The 6,239-nt window shown below is 37.6% G+C and overlaps 1 pseudogene; it reads right to left on the bottom strand.

Moving 5' to 3' along the window:
• Positions 1-5,632: 5,632 nt before the first annotated feature.
• On the bottom strand, positions 5,633-5,879 carry LOC122726104 (annotated as a pseudogene).
• Positions 5,880-6,239: the final 360 nt, after the last annotated feature.

Genomic DNA, 6,239 nt, shown 5'->3' with positions numbered 1-6,239 from the left:
CTATTTTAATGAAAATCACAACTCCTCCATTCTGTATAATTTTTGACAATGTCTTACTGTTAGTTGGTCAAAAGGGGTCCATCCAACCTGCTTGGGTCCTTTCTCACTTTCTCTTGGCATTTAGAAGCTACCAGTAGAGGATGTGTGTAATTTCAACTATGTAAAATTAAATACCTATTGCATGAATAAAAGTAATACTACTAGGATACAATGGAAAACCGTTAATGGTGTATGTGCATAGGGGCAGCTAGGTGGTACAGTGGATAAAGCACCGGTCCTGAATTCAGAAGGACCTAAGTTCAAATCTGGCCCCAGACATTTAACACTTATTAGCTGTGTGACCCTGGGCAAGTCATTTAACCTTCATGGCCTGCCCCCCCCAATAAAGGTGTATGTGTGGGTGTGGAAATATTTGTACAAAATCATTGTTAAAATTCAAATAGTTAAGCATTTAGGGAATTAAGATAAATGTAATAAAAATAGCTATTCCTCAATGGAGAAGTAGTCAAAGGATACAACCAAATAAAATTTGAAAAAAAGAGTCACAAACTATTAACAACCATGAAGAAAATTGCTTCAAATCACTAATAATAAGGGAAATGCAAATTAAAACTATTATATTTTCAATACATACACAGCAAATTATAAAGATTATAAAAATCAGAAACCATAAATATTTAATGGTGTGTGAGAATATTAGTGCTCTAGTATATGCTTGCTAGAATTCTGAATTCATCCAACCATTATTTTATAAAGAAATTTATGAAGAAATTTAGAATATTAGTCAATAAACTTGATATATTTTGATTAAGAAATCCTACTGATGGGTATATGTCATAAGGCAGTCAAAGATATAATGAAAGGTCCCACATATAAAAGAATATTCATAACAACACTTGTTGTGACAAAATCTGGGAGGAAAGTGGGTACACATCAATTGGGAATGCACAAAAAAACTGTAGCATATTACTGTAATGGAATGCACTCGAGTTGTAAAAATTTGTGAATGTAGAACTCCATCTGGGCTACTTTCCAGAGGATTTAGCTCATAAGCCCCAAGATTTCTTTATTCTTATCTTTCTTTCCATTGATTTTAGACTCAGATTTCTGATATTCCTTAAAAGAGAGGATAGTGGCTTTAACCACAATAGTAGTAGCTATTGAAACTAGAGTATAAAGTAATGAGTGACTGGGATCCTATGAAAAATGAAGAAACCATGCATATCCCTGTTCTTACCAATAAGATTATTAGAAAGAAGAATAAGATTATTAGAAAGAAGAATTGCAAATGTGGTGCTAATCCTGGAGCAGATATAGAGACCAGGAAATATGAGGAGAGAAGATCCCAAGTACTTATAACTCTTAGCTGTTGAGAATTCTGGTGAGCTGGTATGAGGGGGACATTTTAAGTCAGGTGTGTGTGTGTGTGTGTGTGTGTGAGAGAGAGAGAGAGAGAGAGAGAGAGAGAGAGAGAGAGAGAGAGAGAGAGAGAGAGAGAGATTGAGAGATTAAGAGAGAAAGAGGGAGATTAACAGAGACAGAGACATAGAGAGACAGAGAAAGATTAAGAGAGACAGAGGGAGATTAAGAGAGACACAGAGAGGGGGGCAGCTAGGTGGCACAGTGGATAGAGCACCAGCTCTGGATTCAGGAGTACCTGAGTTCAACTCTGACCTCAGATGCTTATCACTACCTGCCTCACTAAAAAAAGAGAGAGAGAGAGAGAGAGAGAGAGAGAGAGAGAGAGAGAGAGAGAGAGAGAGAGAGAGAGAGTCAGAGAGACAGAGAGACAGAGACAGAGAGACAGAGAGAAGGCCTCTTTGGCAGTCTGGTGAAGCCTATGAACTAGTTCTCAAAACCATGTTCCTTACATACATTGTTTTGTTTTGTTTTTGTGGGGTAATGAGGGTTAAGTGACTTGCCCAGGGTCACACAGCTAGTAAGTGTAAAGTGTCTGAGGCCGCATTTGAACTCAGGTACTCCTGAATCCAGGGCTGGTGCTTTATCCACTGTGCCATCTAGCTGCCCCTCTTACATACATTGTTAATTGAAGGAAATGACAAAATTCTGGTAGGCATTGAGAAAATAAGTTGTATTTTTTTCCCCATCAAATTCACAGATGCCCTGAAATCTATCATTGGTAACATAAAATTCCTCAAGTGTTAGAGAAAATGGAAGCCATGAGGAGTCTTTATGTGCTTTTCCCTCAGTGGGAAAAAAATACATGTGGTCCCATGTTGCATGTTTTAGAGACAATATTGTGAAATAGGAGTTTGTGCTGCTCATTTATAATTGGTAAAAAGTATGTCTTCAAGGTTAATTTGGATAAAACTGTAGCTGGACAGTGTTAAAACACTGAAAATAGGCATAATGTGAGTTTTATGCCACTGTGCTCATTAAGTTCTGTGAGCTAAACGGGGCCAAGCTTGATTGGTTTTTGGATGGGACACAGTCAAAAGAAACTTAGACTCATTTGATAGCATTTCCCCAAATACTAAAATGCCCCAGGGACAGTAGATACAATGTTACTAAATAAGCTGCCTTGCAGATGATTTCCACAACCCAAATATGATCTCTTGTGGTCATTAAAAACCATATCCCACTTCTCATAAGAATGCAGGTTTTCCTCCTTGACTAATTCTAATGAGGATAATTAAATTCTGCATATCTAAATTCTCTCTCTGGGCTCAGTTGGCAAAGTCATTCATTTTCTCATATTTATTAGCATTTGGTAATCTGAAACTCTGGTTGCCTTTCACCATAGAGCTAAGTACATGTCAGTAGTATGTGAAGTGACAGGCCCTGGGCCTCACTTTGAAAAATGCTTCCAGGTTTATTCTTTTGCGATCTAGTCTTATGGATTATCATATTTAATATGATTACCTTGTGCTGCTTTTCTGGACACTGGAATGAGAGAATGTATAATATCATGTATTTACCATATCTTGTGAGTATAATAATCAGCCAAAGTAGCAACACTGTAAATCTTTTATGACCAGCATATGTATATTTAATATCACTAGAATAAATCGTATGAAAAAACCACAACAAATATGAATCATCTCCCTAAGGATTCAATGTTATTAATCTATTTTTCATTTTATTTTCCTCCATAGTAGTTTTTCTCCTCAGCTTCGCCCCCTCTCTAACCTCTCTCCCACCTTTAGTAACACAACTGGTGTAGTATCCCGACCTCAGTGGCCAGCATCTTTGCTTTTTCTTTCATATCAATGAGGCAGATTTCAAGAAGGAAGCTGCTGGCCTTTCTCTGTAGGTTTCCTCTCATCTCCATTTAAACTGGCCAACTGCCATTTCCCAAATAATTAAATAAATAAAGTAAATGAGGAGGGAGAGGGGGGACAGCTTGTACCTGAGCAAACTGGTTCCTTTTTCACGGCTTCTTGTCTGTCACTAAGCCTATCGCTCCCATATGCCAATATCAAGGTTTGATTGCCTCTGTGCCTACCTCAAAACCCTTTGCATTATTGGAATGCAGCTTCTGTCTGTGAAAGTTCTATTATTGCTAAATTAATTGACCAGGTGCATCTCATTAAGATGATTGGCAGGTAGATCAGGCAGCCCAGAGGAATATGTGGTGAATGGAAAGGCCAGCTAATGAAAGGGAAGGATAGGAAAGTCTCCAGGCTGTTTAAATACCCTCCCCCCACCCCATACAAACACACATTTTTATCCACAGGATGATGTGGTTGAGCATTCAGTGTTATTGATGTGAGATGTACAGTGAAATAAAAGGTTCACTAAGTAGCATGACTATTTGTTAACTGACTTGTTTATGAAAGGTATAAAAATAAAATTAAATGAAAGGTTTAAGGTTACACCTGCTCTTTTCTCCAATGAGTATAAATCCCAAATACAGCTTTGCATCCCCAAGTGATGATTCTTGCATCACAGAACTCCATGAAATTGATGTGTTTTATGCTTATATACCTCATAAGTCTATGCACTGTCTACTTCTGAGTCCATTTTTGTTTGAGTTTCATTTTCATCCAAATCACAGGTTAAAGGGATCCTTCAGAAGCATTTTCATTATACTCCTAAGTTGCTAGGAGGGTTAATGAAGTTCAAAATTTTACTATCAGTCTCAAAATGGAAAAAAATATAAAAGGAACAAAACAAACAACTATGATGACTTGTTTCATTTAGAAATCACTGAGTACAGACTGGAGATGGAACCATCAACATTATATAGACAAATAATTTTGGTAGAAAATTAATTTTATTCAAGTCAGAAGGAGGGGGAAGGGAGGAAGAGAGAGAGAGAGAGAGAGAGAGAGAGAGAGAGAGAGAGAGAGAGAGAGAGAGAGAGAGTCAGTGTCAGTCTCCTGTGGTACCCTGGGATGAACTGGATAGGCTATGATTATTTATCTGGCTGCTGATACAGTTACTAATCCAAATGAGGTGGCTAGTTTTGGACTGCACTTTCCTGCCTCAATTCCTGGTTTCAAATCTTTTGGAGGTTCAGTATGGATTTAAGCCTTGAGTAGTCTCTTTCTCCTTTTTTTCATGATTCTTAACTGAGTCACTTATATCTACTTTTGAAGTCTTAAGAGGCTCAAGTATAACATTAGATGCAACTAGTTAGTATGTATGACGTTCTAGAATTGAGAGCAGGAAGACCTGAGTTCAAATTATGCTTCCAATGCTTGATAGCTGTGTAACCCTAGGCAAGTCACTTAACAGCTCCAATTCTCAGTTTCTTCAGCTTTAAAATGTGTTCTTAGGAGACTAAAATGAGATAATATTTATATAATAGTTTGATAAACTTACAGTACTATATAATTGCTAGCTTTCATTATTCTCATTATGTTGGCCATGGGACTTCTGCACAAATCTCTCACACTGGTACTCAAATATTGAATTAGCTTCTGTCACCAGCAGTAGAATAAGGGGGCAGCTAGGTGGCGCAGTGGATAGAGCACTGGCCCTGGATTCAGGAGGACCTGAGTTCAAATCCAACCTCAGACACTTAACACTTACTAGCTGTGTGACCCTGGGCAAGTCACTTAACCCTAGTTGACTCACGAAAAAAAAAGGTGGAATAAGATAAATGTGCGAAGAGTTTTAATTGACAAAGAATCATATATTTGGTTCTAGAATCAAGAGGAAGTCATTGGAGTTTATTGAAAAGGAGAATGCCATGGTCATATCTGTCCTTTAGGGGGGAATTTTATATATTTATATACATATACACATACATGCACACATATACATATACATACACACACACACACACACACACACACACACACACACACACACACACACACATATATATAAACAGATCTTTGGGGAATGAATGACAGAGTGGAGAGAATTGAGTTAGGGAGCACAATTAAGATTAATAGTCCAGGCAGAGGCAAAGAGAGACAGAACTAAGGTTATGCTAGGTAAAGTGCTATTGTGATTCAGAGAAAGGAAAGATTGTGAGTCAGGTATGCATTTATATAAGAGGTGTTATTCAAGTTGGAAATCTAATATCAGATGGGATTCCAATACAAAAAGTTGGAGACTTAGGGGCAGGCACACTATTTCTTTTTTATTATTATTATTCCATAAATTAACCCATTTATTGTTGGACTATGGGCTATAGATATTTGATGGGGAGAAGATTTTACTGGTCTTTTAATTCCTTCAGTCTTCTGATGGTAGATTTGACTGTAACTGCAGAGGTGGTATTGTAGGTCCATGCACCACCAGCTACCCACAGCTTGTCTCTTCATTTTGGTCTTGCCACAGAAGGAGCAGGTATACTTGGCATGCTGGCTAATTTCAATTTTCTTCACCATTTTTCTGAGGGATGCACCATAACGTGTTCCATATTTACCAACAATTCCAACCTTCTTAGTGTGTTTAGCCATGTTGCCAGTTGTGGTTCTGGAACTTGAAGAGTCAGCACACTATTTCAAATGGATAGAAGAGCCAAAGAAAAAAGCACACAGGAAGAAAGGTATGGGGTGTGTTTAAGGAATGGTGAATTGTCTAGTTGAGAGGGATAATGGATGAAGGGAAATATTTTACATCCACATCGACATAAAATTGAGCATCAATTCCCTTTCAAATAATTGGTAGATGGAATCCTCCTGCTTATGAGATATCTTATTAATTTCCTCTCAAAAATCACAGGTTTCATTCTGAGTTGAATGGAAATGAACCCTAGATAAGCTAGGGAATAGCTTATGATTGATGGACTATATCAGGGAAAGTTTTTTTTTGCTTAA

This window comes from Dromiciops gliroides, chromosome 4 (genome assembly GCF_019393635.1).
Source record: "Dromiciops gliroides isolate mDroGli1 chromosome 4, mDroGli1.pri, whole genome shotgun sequence".
Taxonomy (NCBI): Eukaryota; Metazoa; Chordata; class Mammalia; order Microbiotheria; family Microbiotheriidae; genus Dromiciops; species Dromiciops gliroides.
This window is presented reverse-complemented; position numbering and strand designations above follow the sequence as displayed.